Source organism: Mycteria americana, chromosome 2 (genome assembly GCF_035582795.1).
Source record: "Mycteria americana isolate JAX WOST 10 ecotype Jacksonville Zoo and Gardens chromosome 2, USCA_MyAme_1.0, whole genome shotgun sequence".
In the NCBI taxonomy this organism is placed as follows: Eukaryota; Metazoa; Chordata; class Aves; order Ciconiiformes; family Ciconiidae; genus Mycteria; species Mycteria americana.
The window spans coordinates 22927446-22939578 of NC_134366.1; positions in this window are offsets into that span (position 1 = coordinate 22927446).

Consider the following 12133-nt stretch of genomic DNA (forward strand, 5'->3'; position numbering starts at 1 on the left):
CCTCTTACTCCCTTTGCAATAATAAAACACTATACTGAGGACCCTGCTCAGAGTTAAATTCATGTCCTTTTGCACAGGGAAAGCAACTGACCAGAAAAGATGCTTATCATTTAGAGCTCTATAGTAATTGTATCTTTCTCTGATTCACCATAGTTGAGAGAACTGACTTCATATTTTTTGTTTAAAGACGGCACTTGCAGTTGCCCACTATTTTTCTACTACAAACATAAAACAAAGATAAAACAGTGAAATTACTGAACATACCAAGTACTGCAATGATAAGCAATAATGATTGCTTAAGGTTGGCAATAATTCTAGATTACTTTCTTATTGGTTTAATATAAAGCATTGGATTAATGTTTAATATAAATAAACCTTCTAATAAAAATAAAAATGTGTGACTAAATAATGAGTGCTTTAAACTGTGTAATTTGAAAAGATTTCTTTCTCCCTAAGTTACTCATCTGTCAAATATAATGCTATAGTTATTTGATACGAAAGCTTTTTAACCATGTTTCTTTTGTTTAATAATACATTGTGGGGCACGCCCAAAAGAGAATTACTGAAACTTCTGCTGAATTTGTAAGACCGTGATGAATTTCACTGACAACAGTGTTTGTATAAGTGCAATTTATGCCATTCCAAAACCAATTTAAATATAGAAAATAACTCACTGGTTGAGACTGACATTCGCCGTGCAAAATCCTTCACAACGGATGTCTCAATTCCCTGAGACATTTTCTCAAGGAAAGACAGATAAAGTACATCAGCTAGATACTCACAAATTATTGGACTTGAATTCATCGATACACCTCATCTATCATATTTATATAAGGCGCCAGTACTGCCAGTCACTGCAGGATGTGCAGCACAGAGCACTTGACTAGAGTGAGCAGAGCTTACACAGGAGCACAAATAAACGCAGCTTACATTAGGCAAGCCTCCATTTTTAGCAGCAGTGAATTTCAGATAAATTTCTCAGGAAGCAGCTGTACATGGTTACAGGCTTGTTTACATGTAGGTTTCCTATTTCAGTTTTGAATGTGATATTTAAACTGCTTTTGCTAAACTGGAAAAAAAAGTGAGAGTATCATTTATTGTGATATAAAGAAACTTCGCATTTTTCATTTTAAACTAACTAAAAGTCAAGCTACATTTCAATGAATATGAGGATGTCTATGCAGTAGACCAAACCAATGTAATGATTGATTCTATTTTGTGTACAAACAAGGATAAAACCTGAAACTAATTATGACTGGAAATAGTCAGTATTCCTTGACCTTTTTAGTTTCCAGGCAGGAAAAATATAGCAACCAAAGAGCAAGAGAGGATATCATTACAGGGATTTTTGTTTGGTCCAAAGACATTCTTTCTTTTGCATTTACAGACACAAAAACCCCAAAACAAAACAAACCTTCCCCCCAAAAAAACCCTCAAAAAAGCTGTCAATGGCTAGAAAGCTCATTAACAATATGAGAAAATATATACCCACAAAAATATATTCATACCAAACAGAATCCTAAAAACTTGCCCTGTGGGTTACTACTATATTCATGTACAAATTTAATTTTCTTCAGCAATTTAACAACTGAGCTCAACTGCCTTTTAAATTGCATCATGACTTGGGTTTCACAGCCATACAGTTAATAGCACATCAGGAAACCAGCAATTATGGAAATTGTCCTACAGTTCTCTCTAACACTCCTGTTATTCTTAACCTTCTCTATGTTCCTGCAACATCCTCTGTCTAGCTATTGTAATTGTCTCCACAAGTCCAGCTGCCAATTTCTTCTCCTTCAGTTTATCTACTTCATATCTAAAGACTGTCACAGATCAAACCGCTGTGCAATACAGCCAGTATTAAACATTTTGGACAATTTAACTACCTGACAATGAGAAATCCTGCAGTGCTGCCCCTGTGACATGCATAGTCCCATTGACACAACAAATCCCTGATTCCGTCTGTCCTGACCTCAAGCCTTTCCCCTAACTATGTTTCTTCTTCCTATTTTTCCTTAGATACAACTCACTTCTTTTGATGGCCACCCCCCAAGATACTCCATTTACTTAATTTTGTCTCTACTTTGCCCCAACACCCAGCTGCCACAACTCTCCTCTTAGGACAGTTCTTGCATCACCTCCTCTACAAATCATCCATCTTCCCCTTCACCTAGATTTTGGGATTGCTCAGTCCTCTGCAGCTTCCCTCTACTTGCCCTTTGTTTAAGGCACTGTATATAGATTCAAAGTCGATATGCACAACTACAGGAACAGGTTATAAATAAGCAAATGGGGGGGGTGGGGTGGTTTAGTTTTCATAGAGAAAATCGTATGTTAGCTATTCAGCAAGCTGTAACTTTAGTTCTGCCTGCCTCAACACATGATGCAATCATTTGGGATAATGCCCAGCTGAGAATTTTTTAGGTCCTGATCATTTCAGAAAAAAAGACCCTCAATCTTGGACAACATTCAACAAGAGATGAAATTTACAGCAGATTTATTGTTTCTCTGAAATAGAAGGATTAGAAGACCTTTGAAAAGGAAAAAAAAACCAACCTTTTGAAGTCAGTTTCTTCTCTCTGAAGATTTTTACCTGTTATTGTTAGAATGGACACTCTGGGAGGGTTGTCTCGATTGAAGATCTATTGCATAGTATTGGGAGACCTGGACTCAGATCACGAGATCCTACATTGTTAGGATACAAGCAACACTATTCATTCTTCTCTACTTCTTTGAATTTGAAATAATGTTCCCTGTGTAAACTTCCTACCTCATATTTTCCTTTTATAACAGATTTTTTAATTTCCAAGTGTTCAACACAAAAGAGAAGAAATATTTTTAGAAAATTCAAAATATCATGAAATGATGCAGAATTTGCCACGGATGTATAGGAAAGCTTGATTCTGATTCTAAAAAAGGAATTTAGCTATAGCTTAAGACTGCAAATTCTCCCTGAAAGCAAGTGTGCTAGACTTTCTATTATGCAGTTGAAAATAAAAGGGTTATTTCTTTACACAACCTTTTGATTACTCAACATGAAACCCATATGATATGATCCTTCTTTGTAGTTTGGAAAAAAGTAACATGAAACTAGGAGTGTAAACTACTATATTAATTTAAAAGTTCCTACTATTATAACAAAACAGTCTTTGATTTAATAAGAATTGTAGTGTTTCCCACTCATTTCAAATTATTTGAATTGAATAACAAATATCTGGTATTCAAAGTAAAATGTAGCATGTAAAGTACTAATGAGATAAATGAGAGGAAAATATAGTCTACCTCTAATAGATGATTTGCCTTAAAATTCCTATTTTTGTATTGAATGTTTTGCCTGTGATAATGTCAGTTTTGTTAATATTTCTTCAAACCTGTTCAGTAAACATGTTCCAGTCAAATGAAGGGATAACACCTTAAGCAGAATTTGTTTAAACAGTCTTAGTGGTTCATGAAAAACAACCATCTCAGTATGACTCAGGAATGCCCAGTAATTTCTTCAATGTGATTATTTCTTCTACTTTCATCAGCCTTTTTGTATTAATTTTCCTTTCATTTTCTCCTACAGCATACACATGTTGAAGCACGAGGGAGCCTTTTCAGAGTTGAATTCTACAGTGGTTTTACTTGCCTGTTAGTTTTGAGATGTCAACAATCCTGACATGCTTACATCTTCTAAACATTTTCAAGAGATCAGTACAACCTTCAGCTGGACAAAGGAGATGTATAAACTATATAGATCCAGGTATTTCATTCTTTTGTTTTCTTTACTACAGCACACAGGAGGTATAAAGCATGGGTTGGAGAGGCAAAGCGCCAGTTACAAAAAGGCTTCTCAGCTGTTGATTGAATTGATTTACAGTATATGTGCGTGTATGCACATGCACTTCCATAGAAGCTGTAGTATGGCTGTGAACCCTTTTTAGATAGATTTCTCAGCATTCAGTTTGGCTTGGAATCATTTCTAGTCACCTGTTCTTCATTCCTATATTGGTACAATTCAATATCTGAGAATTTTTGAATGTAAAGGTGTGGTCATATACATAAAGGTTGAGTAGAGTAGCATTTTTCAGACTAGCATTTTTCAAACCAAGGCTTTCTTAGGATAGTTAAAATCATATTGAACTCCAGGAACCTTTTTCAATGATGGTCACTGGCAAGGTGGATCCAAATTGCTTGGAAAGCCTTTCTGATAGTCCACTATGTACCCAGTGAAATAACTGTATAGTCATGTTAGTAACTCTGAAATGTGTTTCCTAATATATGCTTTAGAGGATAAAGCCCACAAACATTTTTGGGAGGAATGAGAAGAAAAAATGCTGTGAAATAATGGGTTTGTTCCAATTCCACTAGAACCTTTAGGTGCAATATTATACTTTCCACTTTACATTATTCAGTAAGAAATTATTTCTTCAGCTGCTCACTGCCCTGTAACCGCAGTTATGGGGAAAAAACAGAAGTGCTCACATGACAATCGATATTTCTGATGATGCAGACAGCTTTTAGATATCTCTCATTTCTACAACAGTTGGACAGCATTTTTAGTCACAAAGCTAGATACCGAGTACATTGTTTATTGCAGGAGGCTGTAGGTTTATCAGTTAAAAGAAAGCTGAGGTTGATTTCCTTCTGAAAGACTGTTAATTTAGTAGGACAGCTGGCTTCCTCCTGCAAAGCCTGAGAAATGACAGAGATGACAGAACATCAGAAAAGTGGAAAGAAAAAAAAAATCAGCGCATCAACTAATCGGAAGACACGCATCTCTGAAGAAGTGATAAGGTGGTTGAATGGATGGTGTTAGACGGCTGCTACGCTGAAAAGCATTATTAGTTGCCCTATCCTAGGTCTTTATGGGTTAAGCAAAGGGCATTCTAAGTATCCTTACATGTGAAGGACAAATTAGCCTGTTCTGTATTTCCAGCATGGTTCAAAGGTAAAGACAGTACTGAAGGTTCATTACTTAGTCCCAAAGTCAAAGATTAAAGGATGTTTTTAAGGTAAGCGAGAAGCAATAAAAGGCCCAGAAAGGAAATCTTGCAGGAAGTAAGACAGCATGTTTCTGAAACAAAGCTGACGCTACAAAAACAAAGCTAGGAGACTGTTTAATGTTTGTTTCTGTTGTTGATGGTAGTGGGAAAATATGTGATCTCTTTATAAAATAATCAAGAGATATGGTAGAACAATAGCTTGACAAGAATTGATTCAGATAAATCTTACAATCTCTGGTCTCTGATTAAAGCAGGTAATTACCATGCTGTTTTCTGGCCTTGTAATCTATGAATCACTTGTGCTATATAAATATTTATTTGAATACAAGCAATTTGGCATAGCCCTACATACTTGCTAAGCACCTGAATCAATGGAAAAGCAGTATCTTAAAGTATAATAAAGTCAAACACCCAACATTTTTCAGAACACTGGAACACATGGATTTCTACTCATGTTCCGAGCTCCTATTAAAGCACTAGGATGGAAGTTCTCAAGATAGTCTCTTAGTAAACAGAGCTAGAAGTCACTCCTGATGAAGTATATTTGTGGCTTTTAGTGTTACAGAAAGTGTCTTCTGGTTAGTAAAATCTGTCTCTCTGAGTGATTCCATACAAATAAACAGATCATATTTCAGGTTTGGGCTCCAAATGCTGGAAAACCATTAAGTAAGCAAGCACAGAACTTGAGTGCATTATTTTCTTCAGTAGAATATGCATGGCAATGTCTTATGAAAACCTACATTTTCTTTTCCAAAACAAACACTGCTGTAAACTGTCAGAATTCATCAGTGGCAGACCTAGGAAAGTTAGCTGAGTATTTTAGACAGTAAAATAAACACTTTGAAGGAATCACACCAGTGGACACATGCAAGAGAGAGAAGCACATTTTATAGCCCTCTGAGATACTCAGTGTAAGGTATTTAATCTCTTCATGTCTCTGAAATGACACCATACCTGCTTTTGTGAAAGCACTGATGAAGACAACAGTCTGTTGCTCAAACACCACCGTTTCCAAACAACAGGGTACATATGCAATAACTGAGAGTGTCATGTACCTTTTAGAAATGTTTCAGGCATCTGACATGTTTATTTAAAAGATACGTCAGAGTTATACTGAAGATACTCAAGAACCAAGTTCTTGAGTACAAATGAGCTTCAGCTGAGTGAAGATCATTTCTTTTCAACTTTGTTCACTAATGACAACAAGAAATAGTAGAACAAGCATTACTACAGCAGCTCAGACCAGAATTCCACCTAACAAATTGTCTTCTCTCTTACTAATAATGGCTAATAATGGACGCTTACAGGAGTGTACAAATAAGCATATCCTGAATAATTCTTCCTTGATACATCATCCTGCTTTCTTTGAATTAAAGGTTTAGGAACCTCCTGAGCCAGAGGTCACATTTGGATGATTGTATTCAGCAGCCCCCGTGGACCTATCCTCCAGAAACATGGCAAATCCATTTTTGACAACATGCCATCCTATGCCAATTAAAAAGCTCATAATTTTATAGGCTTCTGTAACATTTACCCTCAACCACCTTGTCTTGTAACTGAAAGCTCCCAGTGCATTTAACCTCGTTGCGTCCAGTAATTCCATCACAACGTTGATCATTTTGGTAACTGTCTATCTCTGCCCATGTATTTTTAGGGTTAATTTTCCCAAATACATTACTTTGGCTTTCATAACACTAAATTTAGTTTCCATTTTATTATCTCATAACTCAGCAGTGGACAAATCTTCTGCAGGTGTCCACAGTCAAGCTCTAATTTTGACAACCATGAATAATTATGAGTAATCATTAAACACTGTCATCAGCTCCTTCTTCCAGGTGACTCGGGGGGTTTTGGGCAGCACATGACCTATATTCTCCACATGTTTATCACGTCCTTCTAGTAGAGTTTTTAGGCCTGATTTTCCAATACAAAAACCACATTTACTCTTCTATAAACTATGATATGTATTTCCTAATTCTTTCCTTATTACGGTTTTTACCGGTCTACCTTGGAGAAAATTAGATTAGCTGTCTTATAGTGCTCAGGAAACAGAGATTGTTTTACGGACTGATGTGGTATTTGTGACTTGCTATTCCTCTGGCACTGAAGCTGTTTTCAAGAACAGGTTATGTACTAGCACAAACAGCAAATTTCAATTCTTTTAGAACAACTTCTAGGATTTTTTTCCCATTTTTTTCTTAAAGTATGTCAAATTTGAGGAGAATGTGATCAGCATTACAGTGACCTTCACCCAGCATATCATGAACAAGGCCTTGTGTTCTTGGGAGGGATTAACCTCTGTTGTGAGTTTTCATTCCAAAAAGCAGTGACATATGTGTACGTGTACATGTGCTGTCTGCATGATAGCCCATATCATAAATACAAGTCTATGTGCAGGTCACTGAAGTCTTCCATAATTACTGCTTTCTTTATTTGAAGTCTCTCAATCTGTTGTAGTCAATACCATCTTAGCGAACAGCTAAAAAGACAACAAAAAGAGAAGAAAAGGAGAGAAGTACTGTTAGCAATTATACTGATGCTCTCTGATATGTCAAAGTCATATTATCTCTAAGTGCAATTCCATTTCACTTCTTGAAAAATCTGTAAAGAAATAAATGAACCTCATTGAAGTGTGGAAAAACATAAAAACAACAAAATGGACATTTACTGAAAGACAGTAAATGGACATCTGCAGAAAAACTAGTGATGCAGTGAGATATCTTCATCCTGAAAATAAGAAAAAAAAAGTTGGAAATAAAAGTGGCCATATTTATATCCCCAAGAGGGGCAAATCTGGTGTGTAAACAAGTTTCTGAAATTGAGCCAGGAGAATTCCTGTCACTTCTGTGTCACTAATGATAATAAGCTAATGTACTTTGCAATTTTGTAGACTTTTCAGTTTTAAGATTGAAAAGCAATTAACTGATCTCAAGAATGCTTCTGCGAGACAAACATTATTACCTCTTTATTAGCGAGGGAGACGCTGAGGCACACAGTTTTTGATTTGTCACATAATCAACTGATTACCAGAACCAACAGTGAATCACCCACATGTCCTCTGTTGCTAATATTGTACAAACTGACCCTAATAGCGTATATGATGACAAATGCCTACCTGGAACATTAAAGCGATGGTGCCACAAGACTTGCGAGAAGGAAAAAAAAAAAAAAGAAACAAAAGAGAAACAGAAGAAAAGGATCACCATTTTACTACTTCTGCTTCACGTACAAGCCAAACATAAGAACTATAAGAAAAAAATTGTATATACCACATTAGACTAGAAAAAGAGACAATTCTAACTGGAGAGAGAAGACCAGGGCATTATCTCATTCATCATCTAAAAAATTAATTATGAAATCTGAATCACTTCCCTCTCATCTCCACTGTAGTTCATTTGTTTGCCTCCAGGTTCTGCCTCTCAGGGTCTTACCTATTTTGTTTCGAGCAAACCCTGCGCCTGGCCGGCTTGGCAGCCCCTCACAGAGCAGCACAGCCTGCCTTTCTCTGGAGGTACGTCCCGACAACTCCAGCTGAGGTAATTCACATGGCGCCTCGTTGCCCTGCAGAGGAGAAAGTCTCCTGGCATACCACAAGTGTCGTCTTGGGCTCCAGAGCTTCTGCCAGCGTTTTGTCCATCTGAAACTAAACCAAACCAGAGCAGAACCCGCCCGGGCTCGCTGCCCGGCCGCAGCCTGCCGTTGGCTCGCTAGATGGCGCCGCCGGCTTCCGCGCAAGAAGGCCCTCCTCGCCATGGCCGCCATCTCGGGCGCGAAGCCGCCGGCGCCCCCGTGCAGCGAGCCCAGCCGCACGGCGGGCGCTGCGGTCGGTCGGTCTTACCGCTGCTCTGCTCTGATCGCCCCGACCCGTGAAGGAAGAGAGACCCCCGCCCCAGTGAGCCTGGCTGGTTCCACAGAGGCCGGGCACCCCGGCAGCTCCCATGGAGGCGGCAGAAGAGGCTTTCCCCGCTCCCTGCCAGTGCGTGTGGGGCGGTGGGGACGGGAGCCCGGCGGCCGCGGGGCCTGTGCTGGCGGTCCGAGCGTAGGGGGAAGCGAGAGAGAGTGAGGGGTGGGTGGGAGGGGTGCGGGCTGTGCAGCCCCCTCTCTGGGAGGCAGGGCGCTGTGCTCCCCGGCATTGGGGAAGGCTGTGTGTCCTTCAGCCCAGGGATGCGCATTAGCAAGGTGTAGGGCAACAGGCGGCTGTGTGCGGTGGAGAGGCGTGCAGGGCAGAAGAGGGATTTTGGAAGTCTCCCTTCACTTTGGCTCACCGTCACTTTGTGAGGCTTGGCTCGCCATATTGAACGCCACCGTGGCTGCCCATTTAGTAGGGAGGATGGCCAGGTCACGGGGTTGAGGTTGGAAGGGAAATCACCTGGTCCAGCTGCTGGCACCAAGCAGGGCTGTGACTGTCTCCGAGCCTGAAGACTCCACAACCTCTTTGGGCAGCCTGTGCCAGTCTTCAAGGCACACACCAAATTTGGTCTCTTTCACTGTGCAGAAGATATACTTTCTGATGGTCACGCCTTAACCCACCGGCCAGAGTCATGGGGGACGTGTAGAAAGTGGTCCAGGAGGGGGAGGACCCTTCCCTAAGGCCTTCAGTTGCTATGCTGACAAGCTTACTTGTCAGCTGTGGCTGATCTTTGGTGAGGCCTTGTCCTCGGTTCCTGGCTCATGGAGTACTGGGATGCCACTGCAGACTTGTCACCTTGATGTCTGTGTGGTCTTGTAGGAAAAGCATTTCTCCGTTTTTCAGCTTCTGCAAAAACCCCAAGACTTGACTCAGGCAAAGTGCAGAATAATGTAAACCATGCAAGTTCTGTTTCTATTAAAGAAGGGATCAAATCAGGAAGTTGAACAATTTACTCTGGATATATAGCAGACATGAACAAGGAATTATGAAGTTAGGAACAGCTGGGAACTGCTGAAACCCACTGGAGAAAACTAATGTTCAATTAGGAGAAAAATCTTGTTTCATTGTTCTTGTGCACTAATGAACATAGGACTGTATCATTTGTTGTAGTTCCAATAATATTTCTCAACCATAAAACTTTGGAAAAGATTCTTAAGTTAGGTAACTGCAGTAACCAGTCCACTCTTATTGACATAATCTCTTGATACGGCATTCATTGAAAAATGGTGATGTAATACTTTGATCTCATCCTAACATTTAAATTTGGAACTTAATACTAAAGTCACAATGGAGAAAGAAAATGAGGGGGAGAAGAGAGAGTGCGTCTTAAGGAGAAAGGAAATAACATACATATTGGTGGTTCTCACCACTGCCGGTTACTAGAAGCAGTTAGCTGCTAAAAGTTCAGTTGAACATATTTTGGAGGGTGAGAAGGGAGTGGCCAATGTTCTTCTGAGAATATTTGAAAAAAATAATTGTTGAGACAAAGTTTACAAAGATGGCACTGATTTTCCATGAGTAGGGAAAATAAATGGATTCTCCAATTTACTGAATCGTGCTGAAGACTTGCCATTTTGATCTCTTTTCTCACTTTGCTTGTTAAGCTGGTTTGACATAGATAGTATCTTCCTGGGACTACAACTGAGTGGCTTCCACAAAAGACTTTTTACAAGTATCTGGAAGAAAAGAAGAAAGACACTTTTTTTTGTTGGGAACAGTGCCAGGAGAAAACAATACGGCGCAAGTGTTGGCAAGGCAGGTTGTCAGAGGTTTGGCAGTCTCTGAATAGCCAGTGCCAGTTGCATAGCAAGAATCAAACTTCCTCTTTGCTGGGTGAAAAACTGGCTGGCTGGCTGGGCCCAAAGAGTTGTGGTGAAGAGAGTTAAATCCGGTTGCCGGCCAGTCACAAGCAGTGTTCCCCAGGGCTCAGTATTGGGGCCAGTTCTGTTTAATATCTTTATCAGTGATCTAGATGAGGGGGTCGAGTGCACCCTCAGTAAGTTTGCAGAAGACACCAAGTTATGTGGGAGTGTTGATCTGCTTGAAGGTAGGAAGGCTCTACAGAGGGATCTGGACAATCTGGATCGATGGGCCGAGGCCAACTGGATGAGGTTCAACAAGGCTAAGTGCAAGGTCCTGCACTTGGGTCACAGCAACCCCATGCAACACTACATGCTTGGGGAAGAGTGGCTGGAAAGCTGCCTGGCAGAGAAGGACCTGGGGGTCCTTCTCTGTTGACAGCCAGCTGAATATGAGCCGGCAGCGTGCCCAGGTGGCCAAGAAGGCCAATAGCATCCTGGCTTGTATCAGAAATAGTGTGGCCAGCAGGAGTAGGGAAGCGATCGTGCCCCTGTACTCGGCACTGGTGAGGCCGCACCTCGAATGCTGTGTTCAGTTTTGGGCCCCTCACTACAAGAGAGACATTGAGGTGCTGGAGCTTGTCCAGAGAAGGGCAACGAAGCTGGTGAAGGGTCTGGAGCACAAGTCCAATGAGGAGCGGCTGAGGAGCTGGGGTTGTTTAGCCTGGAGAAAAGGAGGCTGAGGGGAGACCTTATTGCTCTCTACAACCACCTGAAAGGAGGTTGTAGCGAGGTGGGTGTCGGTCTCTTCTCCCAGGTAACAAGCCATAGGAGAAGAGGAAAGGGCCTCAAGTTGCACCAGGGGAGGTTTAGATTGGATATTAGGCTAAATTTCTTCATGGAAAGGGTTGTCAGGCATTGGAAGAGGCTGCCCAGGGAAGTGGTTGAGTCACCATCCCTGGAAGTATTTAAAAGACATGTAGATGAGGTGCTTAGGGACATGGTTTAGTGGTGGACTTGGCAGTGTTAGGTTAACGGTTGGACTCAATGATCTTAAAGGTCTTTTCCAACCTAAGTGATTCTATGATTACTCAATGAGCAGTTGGAGGGCATCTCGTTATGTTAGGAGGCATGTTTGTGAAGCACACTGCTTTCAAAAATCTCCACCAAACTCTTGCAACAATCTTCTATATAAGGCATGCATAAAAGGCAAAATGAAAACCAAAGATTCAGCGGAATAAAGTCATACAGCAGGGGAAAAAGGAGGAGGATGCAACAAGATGCAAAATAAGTTCATTTGAAAATGATTGATTAATCCAGTTCAAGTCATGAACCATTTCTAGTCACTTTTTACCAGCAGAACATGGCATCATTTGAAACGATTAGGAAAATAATGTCACATAATTCAGGAACGTTTCGTACATTGTATCAGGACAGTG